The following is a 21923-nucleotide window of genomic DNA, read 5'->3' as shown; positions in this document are numbered from 1 at the left end:
TGTCGTTTCTTAATTAGGACCAGTTGCATAAACACAGCCTTTATGTTAAGACAGTGTCTTAAAGGGTTAGTTCACCCAAAAATGAAAACTCTGTCAGTAATTACTCACCCTCATGTTGTTCCAACTCCTCCATAGGGTTCTAAGACATTATAACTTGCTGGCCCAGAAAATGTATTAAAGACATCGTTAATATAGTCCAAGTGACTACAGTGGCTCAATCTTAAGTTTATAAAGCGACGAGAATACTTTTTGTGCACAAAAAAAAGCAAAAATAACGACTTTATTCCACTTTTCATTTCCTTCTCTCTGGGCCTCGATTTTTTTCACGTAGTATAACTGCGCAGCGCATCTGTGTTGTACGTCACACGTAGGCTCACTATTGGCCGACGCTGGTCATGTGTGTGAGCGTGTGACGTGCAACAAAGACACGCTGCGCTAAAACACTACGTGAATTAACTCGAGGCCCAGAGAGAAGGAAATGAATAGTGGAATAAAGTCGTTATTTTTGTTTGTTTTTTGCGCACAAAAAGTATTCTCGTCGCTAGTGTTGTTTTGGTAGTTGGACATCTGAAGTAGATTCAATGTCTGCTTTACATTTACCTGGCACTGACAGTCCTTTCACAGAGTTGTCCATGCTTAGTGCAGCACCATGCATCATTCATGTATATTTTTACACGGCTTCCTGCAATGCTCAAATCTGATTATTCACTTGCAACATGTAGGTCTGTTATTCCATGACAACTGCTACAACTGGTAACAGACTGTATAAGCTGGTATTGCAAGTAATCTTGAGGTAATATGTCAAATTAATATTTTTTGTTCAATTATATACTTATGTGGCAAGTAGCTACATAATAATAAGCGTGATCATTTTGCAGTGGGGTCTTGTATCACCCTGAAGAGTTTTTTTTTTTTTTTTTTTTTTTTTTAGCATTATCTGTTGGCTGTACACTCAGTCACTTAGCATTGCCATGCCCCCATTTTTTATTATTCCTAGTGATATTTAATAGTGTATTCTCATTTTACCTTATCTGATCATCTAACGCTCACTAAAAGTAATCTTAATCTTTAACATATAATAATTTAATAACATTATTAAATGTAATTTTAGCAAATCTAAACATTAATATCCATTTGTCATATTGTACATTACAATGATGTGATGCCTAAATTCACTTGTAGCAGTTAACGTTTACATTTTAGTCATGACAACTCTCGGAGTGAATTTTTTTAACCAACATTTATTGGAATGGGGCATTGAATGTACATGCATACATATGGTTGATTTTGTTTGACGAGATCTGCTACCCTTCTGCTGCTGCTGTGCAAATACAATAATTTGATCAGCTTAGTTAAAATAATATGCATAAAGGAAATGCTGCTGCAAGATATAAGAACCCCCGTAGCAGATCTCTACAGGTGGTGCTGGGGAGGAGGAGGGGTAAACAGAAGTTTTCATAATCGTGTAGCAGGGCAATTGCAGGCTAAGTTATGAAATACTGTATATGCTTTCGTGGATTAGGAACTATGTGTGATTGGCTAATGCCACGGCGTTAGAAGAACCTGAATAAACTATGTATTTATGCATTTGGCAAATGATTTTACCCAAAGCAACTTACATTGGATGCAAGGTATACATTTTATCATGCATTCTTTCAGTTATCAGCAGCAACATGAAATACTGATCAGCTTGTTATTAAGTGTGTGACACATGAATTTGGTTAGATCCCTGCACTCTTATGACTTACATACGTTTCATTTTATTTAGGCCTTAAAATGGTTAACTTTAGTAAGCTACTGAAATATTTCATCATTAACATCTGTTAATGTTAATTGTCATATTTTTGTGAAAATTGTGGCTACTTAATTAATAAACTAAGCTCTTAAATCATTGGCATATGTTTATTAGCAAACCTTTTCAGTCTCCCCTTGTTGACTCACTCTCCACCTTTCCTGGTCTGGAAATATCCAGTTTCTCTCCTTTTTCTGAGCTTTTCCATGTGTACCACTCCATTCCATCCATTGGCCCATGCTTTATTTACACAAACACACATGCACACTCACACATGCAGCTCAACGAGTTATAAAAAAGGCTATGAAGGTGCCCTCTTGCTGGCCCATATGTTCACAATATGCCACCACTGTGATGGTCTGAATACAACTGCTGGAGTTGGGTAATGGAACTAGTTACTTTTTCCCTTGTGTAATGGCACACAGAAAATTGTCTGAACCCTGATGGCCAAGTGCCACACAAATTGATTTAATGAGGACTGCTGAGATACAAACTATATCACCTATCACCTCAGTTTTGCTGCTGCCAAGTTGCTGAACTTTCTATCTGTGGATTGAGTTATGGCTAAGCCTTAGTGTCTTTATTTTGGAGTTATTTCTTTGACTCATATTGACAGACAGCTCCTGTCGATTCTGGGAAGTTGTTTAACTTTCTAAAGGAGGCAGAAACATTAAAGGGAAAGCAAGTTAATGATGCAGATATTCTAGCATTCTAAGTTGTTGGGTGGAGAGCTTCTCAATATCTGATTCTCCATGGGATTGCTCTGGTCGATCACACAGAACCTTTTGCAAATATGCATTGATACTTTTAAAAATGTTGTTAGTCATATTCCCAGCTGGTTCTCAGCTCAAGTTTGGCTGCTCTTGTAGTGTTCTGATTGCTCTTCAGATACATCATCTGATTTAGCTGTTTTCTTTTTAGATTTCACATTAGCCATTTTGCTGCACCCTGCTGAACAATTTAGCTCTTCATTCTTAAGAGGGTTTCGATAAATATTCCTCTCTCAGAGAGCTGGAGTTTAGCTGTTGAACTTGAAGGAAGGAATTATTAAATCAATGTGCCAAACTGATACCTCTCAATAATGAAACATTACAGAGTCATTAACACAAAAGTTGTCATTACTGTCCTTAATATTTGATGAAGTGCAAACTTGGTAAGTTTTACTCTAATTTAACATTTAAAGTGTTGTATACATTAGCATACTGATTCTGTCACCTAAAATCAGCAAAATATATATGTAGAAAGGTCATATTGTTTACTCTTGAATGCTAATATTAGCAAACCATAACCTTGGTAACAGGAAGAGAAGCAGCCATTTTTCAATACTATCACAAAATGAGTTGTGGGGTTGATTCATACTTGATACATCACATGTCTACTACATGGCTAGCTCATCAACTTATTTTCTCTATACAAGTGAAATGTTTCAATTAGTGTACCACCAGAATTATGGTGATTTTTATTTTATTTTAATAAATATCTACTTTTTATTGAAGTGATTTTTTCTCTCAGAAACATTTGACAGTAAATCATTGGTTGGTTGAGTTGGGATGCAAATGCAAATTTAGCCTACTTATGTTACAAAAATAATATGTGTCCATTCAGCCATGTGGATCAGTGGCTGTTCAATAGGTAGCACTGTTTCACTTTGCTTTTGGAGTGTTTGGCTTGTGGTTTTTCCTTACAAAAGAGAAGAAGGCAGAGCATAACAAAAGAGTTCCACTGATGGGGAACAAAAATGTCTGCAAACAGTATGGAGGCCAAGATTAGTTTTTTTTTTTTTTTTTTACAGTAAATTATGCTTTTATGTGCCAGTGTTTGATGTGGATTTCATGGCATTATGTGTTGTCACGGTTAAACATAGTCTGGTATCAGAAATGTTGCAGTTTTAACCATCAAAACAGTGTTTCAAGCACTTCCATGACTGTGGAAGAACTAGACCATTTCTGCAGGGTAAATTTACATTCTCTGATTATGATGAACTTCATTAGTTTCAAGCCATTGCTTTATTTATTCAAAGCTTATTAAGTCAGAACTCACGACAAATGGTTCAGCTGTTCCTGAGTTTCTTTTTTAATGTTCCTTATGAAAACCTCAAACAGCCACTAATTCTGGCTTTAAAGTTAAGCCATGCATAAAAACACAATAGCACAGCATTTTGAGTGTCAGTGATGTGCTCATTGGCCTTTTAAATGCTTAGGTAGTGTAATTTGGATCTCAGAGTGCGTGTGGAGCAGTGCGTGCCAAAGCACAGAGCTAGTGAGTAACGTCCCGCTGATAAGCAATAGGTTTTTTGGCAGGACATTTGAAAACAGATGTGGAAAACACATTGATTCAAAGCAAATGATGCCAATAGCCATAGATCGCTGTGGTCAATGTGCCTTAGGCATGGCATAAATGAACATTTATCTGAACAATAACGATTCCCTTTGTGCATCGAGGTGGGCTGGAAGAGCCAATTAACAGTGAGTTGTTGCCTTTTATTAGTAGTACAGATACCCAACAGATTTCACATTATGCTATTCGTTTTGTAACTTTCATTTTTTAAGTTTAATTTGTAGCAGTTTTATTTAACTGCACCTTTTCACTTTTGTAAGGAACATTTTGAGTAGCTATTGTGTTCCCTAGAATCCCATAAATGTTATCCACATGAGACAAGGAAGGTTCTCAGGGGACTTTAAACCCAATCACCACACTGGTGCGTTATTTCTTTTTCTTATATAGACTTCTATAGGCATACACTTTCTGCTAACCAGGCAGAAAACATGAGAATTAACCTGAACTCAGAGCACTGAAAGTCCCAGATTGAAAGGCAGTTAAAGATTCATGTTTCTGTTGCATTTATGCATGGGCATAGGTCCATTGTGGGGAATGACTATGTGTGTGCCTGAGGGAGAGAGCAATGTAAAAGTGATTAGTTTACATTGTTTGATTACTGTTGTTTGAATAATGTACATCTAAAAATCCTGAGGGCTTCAGGCGGTGCCTGCAAGGTTAAGCAGTGGCCATAGGCATACAGGACCTTCACGATCGTATGAGTAAATAATGTTTGTGTTTTATTAACTTATTGAATACAGTAAGTTGTGTATCATGTTTAATTGTCTGACTATACCAGCCGTATTTAAATGGCGGACCATGGTCCAGTTCCAGACCCCGGCTTGATTCCACCGCGTGACATAATTGCGCCATTTTACCGTTTCTACAGAATAAAGTGAGCAGCGTGTCAAAACAACGGAGCGGTACACACCACAAGTGCTCGTTTATGGTGATGTTCTTTCGGCGCTACATCCTCTAATATTTTTATCTAGAGCCAAGCATGCTTCATTCAAGCCCATTCTTCTCTCTCCCGCTAAAGACGTAAAGTGCCACAGTAAGAGCTGCAGATGACGTGGTTATTTTAACAACAGTAGCAGAAACACAGTGAGCAGCAAAATATACACTTTTGCTAAAACGTTGCAGAAAACGAGAATGCAGCATATACAATTATTTTTATCTGTCATACAGATGACTCCGACCATTTAACTTGCAGTTTTGTGACAAGTTTTGATTATTAGATAATGTACTGTTGGTTTTTAGTAGTTTGTTAAATATAACTAAATATAAAAATGGTCCATATTTTTCTAAACCATATTTCCCTGCACCCCCAGTATGTTTTCTCAGTCCAAGGCATTCAATGTGCTATTCACCATAGGTGTCAAAAAAAAAAAAAAAAAAAAAAAACCCTGATAAAACATCTGATCTAACCTTTTCATATGGATATCCAGTTGAAACCAGTAAATTTACTTTTTTTGGTAAATATTGGTAAAAAGTCTGAGACATTACTGCTTTGCTCCTTGGGGGCCAAGATTATCATCTTTGTTTTTTTTTTTGTTTTTTTTTTTTACAAAGTACTACAGCTGCTCCGATGGAAATATAGCGACCGGACATCTTGGAACTTTAATTGAATAACCCTGGTCTATATCATATGGCTCAATGAAATGCACTCATTTTCTACCGATCTACTTTGCAAGGTTGATCAATAAGTGATGATCAATGATCAAAAGTGACAGTAAAGAATTTTACATTGTTACAAAATATTCTATTTCAGACAAATAGTTATTTTGAACATTCTATTTATCAAATAATCCTGAAAAATCACGTATCACGTTTGAAAACACAAATATTAGCATCTTAATTGTTTTCAACATTGATAATAATAATTATTATTATTATTTTTTAGAACTAAATCAGCATATTAGAAAGATCAAATGAATGACACTGAAGAGTGAGTAATGAGTAAAGAGGGAGTAATGGATGCTGAAAATTCAGCTTTGCCATCACATGCTTATTACCAGTTGATATACCATTTAACGTCATCAGAGAAGGAATATGCCATTCCAGATTCAGTTTTTGATTAAAGATTACCCTGACAAGCAATTGTATTCTGCGTATTAACTTGCATGGATTAATTGTTCACCACAAGACTAGTAATGTGCACTAATAAAGTAAATAGGGTCAATTTTGTTTTCATGACTACATTAAACAAGGTTTTTTTTTTTTTTTTTAGATAAGGCTATAGATACTGTATGACTAACTTAAGACTAGTCTAAGCAGTTTATGCACAAGGTTATGTTCAGAAAATAAGTTGCTATGGCTACTTGGATACCTTGAAAGTTACCTCTTTCTGGAACTGAAAGTTAAGGTTATCCATTTAAGTCGCATAACTTGCTTTCTGGAAACCCATCCCGGTTTGATGTTCACGTTTATATGTCACAAGCTTCAATTCAGATTTAATCTTTTGACATGCGCACACTGCACGAATATACTGGATTTTCTGCAGATGTCACATACTAACCATCAAAAAAAAAAAAGCCGATTAATTGGGCGACGAGCACATCAACCTTTGTGCCATGATGCAAATATTTATTAAGCAGTAAAAAGTTGTAGCAAGTCGTAAGCAATTTTTAAGTTATAAGTCATTACACCATTTCAACACCATTTCACCTGCAGAATTTTCAAGTTTCAGTTTTGTTCTATGGAACGGATTAGAAAAGGTTTATACGACCACTTACAATTGAAGTGAAATTTAATTTTGGACAATTCATACAGTTTGATGTAGTTACAAGGGAATTTTTTACAGTCGGATTATAAGGGTCCATGTAAATGTAGCTATCGATGCTTCTGTCGATTTTACTATTAGCTTTACAGGGTAGCCCTATTAGTGCATGTAGTCAACTTTTTTAGACCCTGTGTGTGCATGATTGAGTCATATGTGCACCATTTCTGTCTCTAATAGTATCCAGCTGTCTTATAGAGACACAATGATGTGTAAGAGGAAGAGAGCAGATGCGGTCAGTGCTCTGAACAAGCCGTACACTGTTAATGTTCTGCAGAGGCATTTTTGTGCTTCAAGTGGAGAGCTATTGAAACTAATGAATTGTGCAGATATAAAAGTGCTACTTATGAGCTACTATGATTTTCAGACGTCTTTCTGTCAAGGTTGGTTGGACCTAGCCTTAAGCTTAAGACAAATGCTCAAGTGCTCATGGAGCACATATCTGCGTCTGTCGGCACTGATTGTCCACTCTCCAAATAGGTTATTCTCATCATAAGAGCGCCCTTCAGAAGAAGTGTAATTTCACATTAGTGTGTTGAGTATGTAATCCCCACTGTGATGTTGTAGGTGTAGCATTTAATCCAGCAATCCCATATGGTGTAATCTCCCCCTGCCATCCTACTGTATATCACGTTACATTCCTACATATTTTTGTAAGGTTTCTCAAACACTGGTCTCAAATGATATACTGATTCTTGAGCCAGGGAATAAGTGTTATTTTATGTATCTACATCAGAGAGATATTTACATATGTGTGTGTATATATATATATATATATATATATATATATATATATATATATATATATATATGTGTGTGTGTGTGTGTGTGTGTGTTTTCTACAGAATATAGAAAGTAAGTCAGGTTTGTAATGACATAAGGGTGAATAAATTCTAAATTATGACAGTGTTTTCAACTGTTAACTCTTTTCCTTCCATTGACAGAATATTCCTTCATTTATGAGACAACGCTTCCCTGCCATTGATGGAATTTTCCGGCTTTCAGTGTTTTCACTGTTATATGGTAGGGGGCGATATTAGTACAGAGTACAGAATCTCCTGATCAAAAGACATGTGAAGAAGAAGCAGAAACAAGTGATAACATATGTAAGCAGATGCATTATGTAAAATAACGCGGCCATCAACAATAAACAGCAAATAAATCAAAACTGTCTAACGTTACCAACTAAAATGTCAACCCAGGATGCCCGATGGGACTGTGCAAGATTTGGGGGTGTTGATGGACTCTATCTACTCCATGTGTGTTTTGATCATCGTTCTAAATCCGATCCACATGTAGTCTTTGACAAAAATGTGATTTTTCCAGCTTTTTGGTGTGTGTTTTTTTTTTTGCTTTAACATTTTTTTTAGAACGTTTTTACTTTACCAACGTTCAAGTGTTAAAAAAAGAATAAAAAAGAATGCATGAAGCTAGAATAAAACCTTTTTTTTTCTTTTTCTTTTTTTTAACAGAGGATCTGGTTTAGCCTGACAAGCCAACTCCGAACACATCTTCACTCAAAAAAATATTTAGGCCTAATAAATAAGATTTATGTAATTTGATTGCATATAAATTTTCCATCCATTTGGATTACATATTTTTAACGTAAACATATTAATAAACTTAATGCAATAAATATTTGTAAGTCCTATATAAATGAAACAAGTAAGAATGAGATTTATGTAAAATTATCAATAAATCCAATTTATTTAAAATGAATAAGAAACAGGTTTATGTATTATTATATAATAAACCTAATTTACTTAAAATGCATCACATTTAAGTAATTTTTATTAATAAACCCAATGTATTTTAAAATCATATTTATAAATTTGTATTTATTAATCACCATTTCCCCTCCCCAATCACGATATACAACACAAAAATTACAGCCCGACCACCTCATTTCACATTTTTTTCCCCTCATTTTTATTTTAGGAATAACAAGCTCAAAAGGCAGCAAAAAGATGAGATAGAAAGACATAACCCATGCTCACATACACTGTGATGTGTGCAACCTCAACAAAAATAAAAAAAAGTACCTTCATGTTTACATGCACATTAAGGTTAAATGCACTTATTTCAATGTTTTTTTTTTTTTTTTCGTTTTTTTTTTTCGTTGCCACAATCAACCTCATTGAACCACCACACTTTTTACCCACGTTTACAAGTTAGGAGTACAGGTGTATAAAAGGTTCGACAGCGGGGAAAAAGAGAAAAATCTAGAACAACAAAGAATCTGTTCAACTTTTACAAGTAGACAAAACAAGTTTTGTTTAATTTTAAAAGTCATTCAAACGAGTAGAAAAAGTGCAACAAGTCAAGAGGAAAATATCAGCATATCTGTCAATCACTGAAGCGTCTTAATTTCCGTCCCTGAACTTTTGGCGACAGCTTGGTTGTATCCAGTTCCATCAGGATTTTCTGAAATGCTTCAAATGTGCAATCGAGGTCCATTGGATAGTTTAAGTTAAGGGCATAAATTAGTCAAAAAAGCATCACACATCCAAGTGTGACACTTGGCAGGCTTTGCAGAACTTCAAGAACAACACCCACATCTGAAGGTTTTTCTCCAGGACCAGTACCCTCTGCTCGAATGACATAGATGCCCATTGTTGTCTGTGCAATGAGACTCCGCCTCTCTACTTTCAGTCCTGGAGGATAAACAAAGAGAATGTGAGTCGTGTCCCAATGTGAGTCAAAATGTAATATTCAGATAATATTCGGCTTAGGAGAATAGGAGAAGAATATAGAAGAAGAAATTCCTGATGCAACTGGATGCAACTGGACACAACTGGAAATTATGTTCCAGTGATTGTGAACAAGTGTCTTGATTTGCTGAAAAAAACATCGAAGTGGTTAAATAAGTTAAAGGGTTAGTTCACCCAAAACAATCTTGTCATGATTTATCCTCCCTTATGTTGTTCAAAACCTTCATGAGTTTCTTTCTTCTGCTGAACACAAAATATGTAATGTTACATATTTTGTAACATTTTTCAAAATATATATTTTTTTGTATTCAACAGAAGAAAGAAACTCATAAAGGTTTGGAACGACATTAGGGTGAGTAAATGATGACATAATGTTCATTTGTGGGTGAACCTTTTCCAAGGCTTACAATTTTATTTTGCAGCTGATCCAGGTCATTTCTAGTTGAAAAGCTTCTCATTTGTCTGGTGTGATCAATCATGCTCTGCACTGATTGCTGCATAGTTTAATATTTCGCTGCACACTACACACAAGGGCATAAGCTAGGCTGTTATTATGTTAATTTTCTCATTGGCATCAATGTAAATATATCCATAAGAAATTTATAACATAAAGAGAGTAGGTTGACACACACTTACCACATATTCTTTGAGAAGTGTTTCGATGTCTTCATTGAGGTAGACACTTAGGCACCTCAGGATACAATCTCGCCTGGTGTTTGTCTTCATTCTCAAACAAGCATAAAAAGATCCCAAAAAAACATGTCATTAATTATTAACTTACAGTTTAAGTAAGTTAGCTTTCTGTCCCTCTATTGACAGCTACGTAACTACAACTTTGACGCTTTCAAGCGTTCATAAAGAGGTAGTAAAACTATTCCACATGAATTGAGCGGTTTAGTCCAAATTTTCTAAAGAGACAGAATAAATTTAGGCTTTTATTCACATAAACATTGATCAGCGAACATAAACAGAAGCTCAACTGAACTTGCTTAACACACTAGAACAAACCTCACTCGCACGTCAAGCGAAAATTCTTGAACTTCCGTTTACTATAACTGATGTGTGAGTTGATGAATGTTTGAATGTGAAAAAACTTCAATCTGTTCATCATAAAAAAGGATTGAGTCTCTTCAGAAAATTTGGACTAATCCGCTAAATTCATATGGATTAGTTTTATGATCTCTTTATTAACTTTTTGAAGTGTCAAAGTGGTGATTGCGTAGCTGTCATATGTCATAATACCTGTTATATGAATAATGCTTTAACAATATTGCATTTAAACAATAATGCTAATAAAGAGAAAGAATGTTTCAGCCTAAAATGTTTTAGCAATTCATACCGGGTAGATAATGAAACGTCACACACTTTGCATGGCCACATTCACGTATCTGTGAAAAAAGACAAAAGAAAGAAAAAAAAACAAAAAAAAAGCAATCTCACTACATACATTTAGAAAATATTATGATTTAAATAAAATCAAAAGGATGCAAATACATAATTATAAACTATGCCATGAATAATTTTTTTGAGTGTTGCTTTTTTAAGAATGACTTTGTGCCGTTCTTTGTTATTTTCTCAAAGAAAAGCTTAACTCCAAGTCTTCCAGAGTCGCGGCCAAAGCCGATTCAAAAGACTGCTGTTCGCCAGCAGCAACCACAATCTTCTTTGTTTTCAAGCAGCAGGGAATTCACGTGGAACCCTCGCAACTCTATCGTCATTATGTTAAGCCCGCCCACCGACTCTATACATGATGTGATTGGCCTGACTAGAGTTTGTTTTTTCCTGCTCGCAAGCCAACAGAGAGTTGCTAGACAACACTGGCTGTGAAATAAGATTTGCTGCTGCTAGGGTGCATCTAGATTTCTAGGCTAGGTCTGGCTGGCAACTTTTTTCAAAAATACTGGTGGGGAAAGTGGTGAACTGTTAAAAGGGAAACTATCCCTTTAACAGTTTTCTTTTGTCTTTGGTAAGATCATTGTGGTGTGGATTTTTTCTAGTTTTGAACATTACTGAATGTTAGGAATAATTTAGTTGTGCTGTAATGGGTTTGTTTCCAAAGGGTTTTTTTTTTTTTTTGTCTGTGTTTTTACACCGATGTATTGGAGCAAAGGTCAAAAAGCTGCATATATCATTATCACTGACTAAATGAATACAAGATTAGATCATGAATAATCTCCTTGTATTCTGTAAAGATTTAAAGGCGAAGTGTGTAAATTCTGTGCCACTAATGCCAACAAAATGCAATAATAATGATTGTTTTCAAATAGGTTTCCCAAATACTTCCCTCATCTGCCACTGGTTGGACAAACACATAAGGCAGATGCTTTCATCCAAAGCCACTTACCCCTAATTTCCACCAACTGCGGAACGGCTGCGGATCCGCTCCGGAATGGCGGTGGAGTCAATAGGTTTCCATTAAAGTCAATGTGTGTATTTTCACTGACTGCGGAACGGCTACGTTCCGACTCCGGCGATCCACAGCCCTCCGGAGCAGATACGCAGAGCTTCTATTTTTGCCGGATGCCGGAGAGCTCCGCAGCAATTCAGCACTTATATCGCGCGATCATACGTGAATTTGCGAATCATACGGGTCCTCGTGACTTCAGCTGTTAGTCATGGCCACAGCCGTTCCCAACAAATCCGGACCTGGTGGGTATTGAAGGACAGCGGAGCACGGAGCCGACACGCAGCGGAGCCGATCCGCAGCCGTTCCGCAGTTGGTGGAAATCCGGGGTTAGTGTACATTTAAAGTATACATTATACATGATACCTTGAAAATCAAACATGTTGCTACCATCATGCTATACCAGCAACAGGAAAAATGTTGCTTAAACAGAACGGCTCAGTGTCTGTCTGTGTTAGACAAAGCTACTCTTAGACTGAATATACCCCCTGAAGCTGGTGTTTAGTGGGAGGTGACAAGCCCGTCACTTGGAATGCCACTGTGCTAAATGCAGATTAGATCCATTACCCAAATCTGCTCTGACCTTGTCACAATCTGTTGGAAGAGAGACGTGGATGTGACTCTCACAGCACTCAGCACTGCAAGCCGCTTTCACACATCCACCATCCGCTCATTTAAAGTATGATCATTTAGTATGAATTTAGATGAATGCTCAGATGATGCGACTTGGAAACAAGTTTTAAATTCATTCTATGAATTTGATGAGGAATAATCATTACTTAAAAAGAATGGGTACGAGTACATTAGCGCATCTTTCCAATTTTGCTTATCCTTGAGAACTTATAAGTTGAGAAGTTTTTTCTATGCAACGGCAGTTCATAATGACTAAAAATAGTTCACGAAGTTCAATTAGTGAGGTTGACTAGTTCATTTATTTCTTTATTTTTTTATATAGTATACAGTAAACTACTATTGGGGGTTGGCACAAAATTGTTTTAATGTTTTTTAAGAAGTATCTTATGCTCTCCAAGGCTGCTATATTTGAACCCAAAAAACAAAATTCCTATTAAAAAAATATTTATTGGAAATATTATTTATAAAGAAAAATTCAGGATTATTTGATGAAAAGAAAGTTCAAAAGAACATACTTTTATTTGAAATATAAATATGTTACAACATTAGAAATGTCTTTACTGTCACTTTTTACTTTTTGCATCATTGGTGAATAAGAGTATTTATTTATATTTCAAAAAAAAAAAGAAGAAAAAACTTGTGAACATACTGTAAATAGTTTGATATTTTTGAGTGTTAAATGATGGTCAAGTACATTTTGAGTGAACTATTTCTTTGCATTGCAAAGTCATGCAACAGCCCCCTATTCTTGGCTATAGTTCTGTCTCCCATGCATCGTTCTATCAGATGCAAGGCAACAGCTCTCTTTCATTTTCCAGCAAGATCCACAAGCCCTTAAATCCTCACTTAACCTAAACCCTCCCCAAGCTTCCCTTTAGCTTCCCTCCTGAATTATCTAACACACCTGGAATTTATATAACTTATTTGTTCTATTACGTGAGTATCAGCCACAAGTACAGGCTTTTATATTTGCCTTAGGCTTGATCTTTTGATATACAATAGATTTTAGGCAATAAATACTAATGGTGTGACTGAAAGGTGTATTGATGGCCACGCAGTGCTTTTTTAAACTCAATAAATGCGTATTTGCTTTTTGTGTATTCATTCTAAGCAGATTGTAATGATACAATCTATATTTTATACAAAATATCTTGTCTTTTAATGGACCATAACCAATAACGATTCATCAGTGCTCCCCTAAACCTTTGCGACACCTCTGTGCGTGTCACGCTCCGCTATCTTCAGTATGCACCTTTAGGGTGGTATCAGCCTTGTACTTTCTATACCTGTTACATTATATTTGGATATTACTTTCTCCAGGATTTCAGAAAGATTAAGTCAATCCGCCCGTGGCTTAGCCTTATCACTCCGGGCCTGGATTATCTACATGAGTAGAGACCGCTCTGTAATAAACCGTCATCATGATTAATTTCTTCTTGCCTTTTCTAAACTTAGACTCAAAGAACATACTTTTGAAATGGGGAGAAGAAAAAAAAAAAGTGTGTGTGGAGGGGGGAAGTGTCACGGTGGGGTGCAGGAAGGCAGACGAAGGAGACAATCATTCAAATACAAAGTTTTAATTACAATCTTGAAGACACGCAAACAGGTTGATCCACACACACTTAACAAAACGGTCATCGGACAGAGAATGAATGTGAGGGACCAACTTATAAAGCAAACACAAATGAGGATGATTAATCAAACACAACTGTACCAAATTAACTCATAATGATGGTGACCATGGTAACAAAGGAGTGGCGGGAAAACTGAACAAAGGAAAATATGTGACTAATGAAAACTAACTGTGAAAGGAGGGGAGGGTTGGGTGATGAGAGTCAAATATACAATAATTCAATGGGCTGTGTGATTGTGTTGTGGAGTCTTGATGTCTGCGTTTGACTATTTTGGCCATGACTTTCGCTTCATTTAAGACCTTTTGCACCGCCATTCTTTTGCATGTTAGACAATGTTTTTGGGTGGATCACTGTGTGCTTTAGTTGGATCATGATGCCAAGCATCTGACATGTGTTTGGGAAAATATTTGATTCATTTTCCTCTAAAATGAGCTGGCATGGTTGAGAAATGGGATTATAGGGAGATGAAAGGGTTTGTGGGTAATCTGATCGGCTCTTTTTCCATTCCATAAATCTCTCAGTGCTTCTCAGAATCACTGTTGGAGGAGTGGACACTCCTTAAACTGTAGAAGAACATAACACATGTTGAGAACCAACTCTCAAAAACAAAACAAAACAAATGTACGCACACACATACACGCACGCATGCGCATACACACACACACACACACGCACATGCACACATATTCTTGTACATCTATCTTTATGAGGACATTCATTGACACAATGCAATCTCTAGCCGCTTATACCCTAACCTTACCCATCACAACTAAGTGCCTAACCCGAACCCTTACCCTAAACTACCCTTAACCTAATTATAACCTTATCCCTAAAACCAAGTCTTGACCCTCAAACAGGCCTTTAAAGGGCTCTCAGAAAGTGAGGACCGGCCAAAATGTCCTCACTTTACTCTCTTTGTCCTCACTCCAATGGTCTAAAACTCAAACTGGTCCTCACAAAGATAGTTGTACAAGTACACACACACACACACGCACACACACACTCAACCCATAATGCCACACAGCAGGGCTCTTTCTTTCAAAGGTGAGATTATCCAGATTGAAACTTATAGAGTGAATAACTTCTTTTTTTTTCTGAGCACTTTCCATTGGAAGTAGCTTGTTGCCATGAGAAACAAAACTAAATACTCATAATACTGTTTGTTTATTTAGCATAATAAGGGCTATTTAATTTGAAGTTTTTAGGGTTTGGCTAAAAAACCCTTCAGAAAGGACTGGCTAGAGAACAAACCCAACAAATAGTGGTGGCCAAAAGTGATGTCCAGAGGGCATTTGGTTTTAATGACCCTATATATATATATATATATATATATATTTTTTTTTAATGACCCTACAAGTTTGATTAAACCATCCAAATATGAGTACAATAATGTATATATTTTAAACATTACAGAAGATCAAAAACGTTAAGGTATTTATCTGAATTTATCTGGAAAATTACCATTAACGAAATTTAGATGATATTTAGAAACTGATAAATAATATTTAAAATATATTTCTAATAATAATATTAGTACTAGTAAAATAAGTCATTTAAATTTTTACAATTTCAATATTTTTGACTATAGCAAGTCTACATAAGATAATATGTAGATAAGAATTTTTGTTTTGTTTTGTTTTTCAGCAAGCATGTAGTTTAAACTTCAAATCTGCAGTTGATTTATAAGGATACATTTTCTCAGGAAATTTGCTCTGACGGAGGTGAACTTTCTCTTATTTAATGAGAGTCTCATTGTACACGTGTTGATATACAGTACTGCTTTGTCAGCTAACTTCTGGTTGTTTTTTTGTTGTTGTTTTTTTTTCTGTTTGAAGAATTGTTTGCAGCTGTTATTTGCATAAATCCATTTATATAAGACTTGATTAAATGTGCGTGTGTCTAAATGGTGCCGAGCCATGTGTGGGGAAAAAAGTGACACTTTCACCGCTTTTGGATTTGACGCTTTTTTAACGAGTTTTGCACAGAGTTTTGCTCCGATACATCAGGCAGCACAGCCATTTAATCAAAATCAATCTACGGGCTGTTTTAAAATGATTGACTGGCTTGTGGGCTGCCAGGTGAAAAGCCCTCCTATACAAGGTCAGTATGATCTGTGTAGTCATTCAGAAAAGGCTAATTAAAAGTATAACCTGTACTTTGGAGAGTGTATGACAGAACTGTTATTTAACCACTATAATGCATGATGCCCAGTTTGTCTGTCACAGACCATATATTATAGCACTATGACTCATGGCGCTTAAGTTTGTCTGTCACAGACCATATATTATAGCACTATGACTCATGGCGCTTATTTAAAAAGCTGTAATTAACTGTCTGTGCATTACTGACTCAAAGTATGTGATACCTACTACTGACACACATCCACTTTAGAGAAGGGGCTTTTGAACTGATACAATCCTTATTGGCACTGATTACATTTGCCTGTGGCTGTACTGACTAGCTTTTTAGAAGTTATCGCTTAAGAATGTGCTTTAAATGTGTAGAATCATGGCAGATGGCAAGATATTTGTGAGAAATGAGTTCTTAGTTAAAACAATAAACATCATAAATGTAGCACTCGGTGTCTGGACATGATGGCTTAGGGCTGGGCTTATATAATGTGAGATCAAAAGTTTGTGTGTATGTGTGCGTATATTCACGTTATTTTGTCTGTTTCATCAGTGTATACACTATCGTTCAAACGTTTGGCATTTAAATTGTAATACTATTTCACAATATTTGTTAAAATAGTTTTTACTGTTTTTTTTTTATTTTTTTTATATAAAATAAATGAAGCCTTACTGAGCATTAGAGACTTATTTTAAAAACATTAACAAAATCATATTCTTACCTAACTCCAACTTTTGAATGGAGATAGTCAAGCTCACTAATTGACCTTCATAAAACATTATGATCTGTCATTGCATATAAAGACTTTACTGCTCATCTTATGCTACTTAAGCTTTCAAGGCTATGCTAATGTACTCGTACCTATTCTTTTTAAGTAACCATTATTCCTCATTAAATTTCAAATTTGAAAATTCCACTTTTTTTCTTTCAAAAATATTTAATATTTATGTAATATTTGCCCATATTGATATTTAACTCTTTCCCTGCCATTCTGTCATTTATGCCACAATGCTTTCACACCATTGACACATTTTCCCAGTTGTTTATATCCATGGTAAACATGGTAATCGAGAGAAATGTCGAACACACAAAGAGGTGCAAGCTATTCTGGGGGCCATAATATTTTGTGAATATGATCAAAAATGCTGGAGCTGGCTGGCAACTAAAAAATACAACACTGGCAGGGAAAGAGTTAATTGTGCATTTTTCACAATTCGATTTTCTTTACATCATTAGGCCTCTGTCAGTAGCCTAAAAGAGGCCTAGAAATAGGGTTTCGTTCCACCAAGTGGGGCACTACCTACCTTTTTTATATTTAACATCAGACATATATAGAGATTCCTTAGGAAAAAGTTCTCCACACACAACCTTGCAGTTTTTGAGAAAAATGATGCTAAAGGTGCCCATTTTGAAAAAAAGGGAAAACATAGGGAATTTTGCACTTTCAAACCTGTTTATCATATAAACCCAAAAATGCCGAATTACCACTTGAAGTACAAAATAAACCAGTTTGAAATGTGTGATATACCTGAAGTTGCTATCTAGGGACAGTAGGCCTAAACATGATAAGATTATCAAGAAAACTTCTACTGTAGCATTAACATCCCAATTACTTCTCATTATGTTGTTCCAATTCAAAGGTAATATTTGAGGTAAAATCTGAATAACAAATAGAATTAAGCCAAAATATAATAACAGAGCTGCCAACTCTCACGCATTCACCGTGAGAATCACGCAATTGACACTTTTCACACGCTCTCACACCACACATCCATTTTATCACGCACAGAAAAATCGCGAAGCAAAGAGGACATGGAGACCAACAGACTAGACAGAGCAGGTTAGTTATGATATGAAAAAAATCTCAGCTCTCAGATTCTGTCAATTTTATTACGAAATTCAAACAATAAATACCGTTTTGGCGTTTGTAATTGTGACGCGACAGATCCCTAGCGGCACGTGACCCGATCATCTCTACTAGCTAATAGTAAATAAACACGAATGAACAATGTTGAAAGAAACAGTACAGCTTACCGAAATGTAGCCTATATTCTTCATACATAATATCGATCAATCAATCAAACAAAGGGGTCAATAAAACAGCTGGAGAACAATTATGTCACATAACATTTACCTCAGGAAAGCCTTAATGACCATAATATAGGCACGTTAGTTGGCTAGAAAAAGAGCTATAGAGAGTATTTTGCTAAATATGTGTACTATATTACATATTTATTATATTTGTACTTATATCATTAAATAAAGTTGTTATTATAATAAAAAAAACGCATTATATTTAATTTGAGTTATTTTTAACCTTAAATAATACTACCAGTTGATAGGGCTGTCTGTATGTAGCCTATGTATTTTTTTTTCTTGAGAAAAATTAATGCCTATCTTGTGTACCTAATATTTATCCAAATGAGTCAATATTAAATCAAATCGCAAGAATTGAATTGAAATCGTGAAATTTGTTTCAAGAAATTTGTTTTAAAAAACAAAAACAAAACTTAGCACCAGAAATTGTACCAAATAAACATTGTAACATGTTGTCACTAAACCTAATAAAATTCAGTTTAGTTACTAAAATGTTTTGACAATCACAAATCACAATACACTTATTGTGATGCAAGTTTTTTTTTTTGCACCCCCCAAATATAAATATTTAATATATATTTATATTAAATATATGTCCTATATTAATTTTATTATCATATACACATCACTAAATATCAAGATCACTGTCCTCACTATCAGATTCACACACACACTAACCCGACCCCTAAACCTGCCCATCTCTCTCTCTCTCTCACACACACACACTAACCCGACCCCTAAACCTACCTACCTCTCTCTCTCTTCTCTCTCTCTCCTCTCTCTCTCTCTCTCTCTCTCTCTCTCTCTCTTCTCTCTCTCTCTCTCTCTCTCCTCTCTCTCCTCTCTCTCTCTCTCTCTCTCTCTCTCTCTCTCTCTCTCTCTCTCTCTCTCTCTCTCTCTCTCTCTCTCATCTCTCTCTCTCTCTCTCTCTCTCTCTCTCTCTTCTCTCTCTCTCTCTCTCTCTCTCTCTCTCTCGTCTCTCTCTCTCTCTCTCTCTCTCTCTCTCTCTCTCTCTCTCTCTCTCTCTCTCTCTCTCTCTCTCGTTAGCTCCGTAGTGTCCGACGTTTTGAGCCATTCCTACGCACATTGCTTGATTTTTTTTCCCATCGGACTTCAGTAAAGGGCTGCGGACCTTTCCCACCATCTTTTCCGACATGAAGAATACACTTTACGGGTGTTAATCGAGCTTGATCGCCGCTATCAGATGAAGATGCGCTGCTTACGTCCTCCTCCATGTTTACATGTGCGTAGTGAAATTGGCTTGATTTCGGCTGTGACCTACTTACATTTTCGATGCTGATTGGTTGAAAATCTAGCTCAACAGTTTTATATGTCTCAATACGCAGTCAATATAGTGCGCCAATAAATTACACTTTTCTCATTAACTGCAGGATAATGCGTGGAGAACTTTTTGCTTGGATACCTTTTATTAACGTTGAACATATTGAGCAAAAGAAAAAGTAGTGCCCCGTTTGTTGGAACGAAACTGAACGATACAGCTCACGTACAGCGGCCTACATCTAATGCTCAATTATTTCATCTTTTTATAAGGACTAATAATTTAAAACCGTGTTAAATCTGATCTTTAGCAAATCTCAATATTAACATCTACTTCATATGGTACATTGAAATTTAATGCCTAAATTACCTTTTTTTTTGTTTTTTGTTTTTTTTGTTCTATAGACAAAATAGTAGGTTACATAATTTCACTGTCTGCCATTTATTGGTTATCTATCATAAAATGAAAATAATTGGCAGCTTTTTTGTTAAACAGATTCAATCAATCACCTATATTAACATGAACTTTGACAGTTTACAATTGAATATTGTAAAATGTTGGTTGCTCAGTGCTGCTGTACTGCATCTCTATTTAAAAAAAAAAAAAAAAAAAAAGTAGTACTTGGAATGCTCAGAGCTATACAATTGGTTTATCCCTCTAATAGCAGAAATATTGTTGAATCGGATGGGCTGTTTTGATGCCCGCTAAAAAACTGGGATGATTCAACCACATTTCAATTTTGTCTCAGTACAAGAGGTTACAGAACCACAATAAGTTTAAAATTGTTTCTATTTCTTTGGGATGTTAATTACTAAACACAAAATGTCAGTGTTACAAAACCCAGTACTGACATACTTGGAGTCTAACTGGCAGTTAATTGATGTCTGAGTTGCCATAAGAACACGTATTGTGTACACCGTTTTTTTGTCTACAAAAGTCTACATCCATATTCAGTTTTTTAGAAGTCTACATAAATATTCAGTTTTTGCCATTCAAGTGTTGCTCTCTTGACCTCCACTGCTTTCATATTTTCAAATTCAGTGTTTCCTCTCATGTTTTTGATTAACTGAACGGCATGCATTCCTCTCGCTGAATCCTGAAAGAGCCGCTTTGTAAAGGAAGGCTCCTCTCTACAGTAGCATGCCTGGGATGAGTATAATGACGGCTGCTAGCAACCATTCTGGCTAACTACTATTTCACAGTAATTATATAATTGCTCAGATTTTGAATTCTCTGTTAGACCCAAGGGATTTACAACAGCCTGCGTAAAAAGCTGATTGCCAGATTTTATTTTCAGAATGAATGCTGTTTATCAGCCATTAAATATAGCTGAATCAAAAGAAAGAATTAGCTTTTACATATCTAACTAGTTACACAGAATTAATCAAAGTGTCAGAAGGATGGGGCAGAACAGATACAACACATCAGTTCCAGCACTAATTTAATGAGTCTGTGACGTCTGGCAGCAATGTCTTTCTTCCTGTAATCAGTTTAAAGAGTCAGTGTTAGAGACTGTGCGGTGCCACTGTTTGGCTCAGATGGTGTTTGAGCTGCTTCAGGAGAAGATGCCACCTAATTTTTCACCCAGATCCAGTGTCTACTGATTTAAATCTCTAGTCTACATGTTCCAACATAAGCACAATATTATCGCAGTGATGCAAAATGCTATAATACTTGCACAAAAAGATAAGTGTGATCTTATTGTGGCAAGCAGGACGAAGCCGGTGGCTTGATTGCTAATGGTATCTCACAAAGGAGCTCCAGTTGGATAAAAGGAGGAGTGACGACAGTGAAGGATGATAGAGAACCAGGCCTGGGACATTTACATTATGTTTTGTTTTGTTTATGTGTGTGCTGCTGTCATCTGTGAGTGGCTGCTGCTTTACTTTCATTTTGTGTTTGTTTATTTTAGAATTAAAATGTGTGAAACATTGCCGGTTCCTGCCACTTTCGTCCCTGAACACTAACCTCTCTAGACTTATTTAAAAGCAGACACTATTTTGTTGTCATCAAGTCAAAATAAGTTATTGCCATAAAAAAAAAGAAAAAAAGAAAAAAAAAAACTATAAAGGGCTTAAATGTACTGTGAAATTATTACAAATATATATTTGTATGAAATGTCTTTATGGAAAAATATGAAATTTGCCT

The 21923-nt window shown here is 35.8% G+C and overlaps 1 protein-coding gene and 1 long non-coding RNA gene across 7 annotated transcripts in view; one reads left to right on the top strand and one right to left on the bottom strand.

The window, feature by feature from the left end:
• Nucleotides 1-21923, top strand: part of edil3a (EGF-like repeats and discoidin I-like domains 3a) — a 199353-nt gene that overhangs the window by 29148 nt on the left and 148282 nt on the right. The window lies entirely within an intron of this gene.
• LOC311082956 lies at nt 8793-12483 on the bottom strand. 4 transcript variants are annotated; one of them, XR_014606179.1, is made up of 4 exons: nt 12369-12483; nt 10938-10986; nt 10235-10325; nt 8793-9541 (listed from the first exon to the last, which is right to left on the bottom strand). It is a non-coding gene; the product is annotated as an uncharacterized lncRNA (long non-coding RNA). The 4 variants fall into 4 exon arrangements; XR_014606180.1 differs by having other exon boundaries at nt 10235-10318; XR_014606181.1 differs by having other exon boundaries at nt 10235-10318; nt 11943-12455.

Source organism: Abramis brama, assembly GCF_963993115.1.
Source record: "Abramis brama genome assembly, chromosome: 5".
In the NCBI taxonomy this organism is placed as follows: Eukaryota; Metazoa; Chordata; class Actinopteri; order Cypriniformes; family Leuciscidae; genus Abramis; species Abramis brama.
The sequence above is the reverse complement of the archived record's forward strand: the minus strand, read 5'-3'. Positions and strand labels throughout refer to the sequence as shown.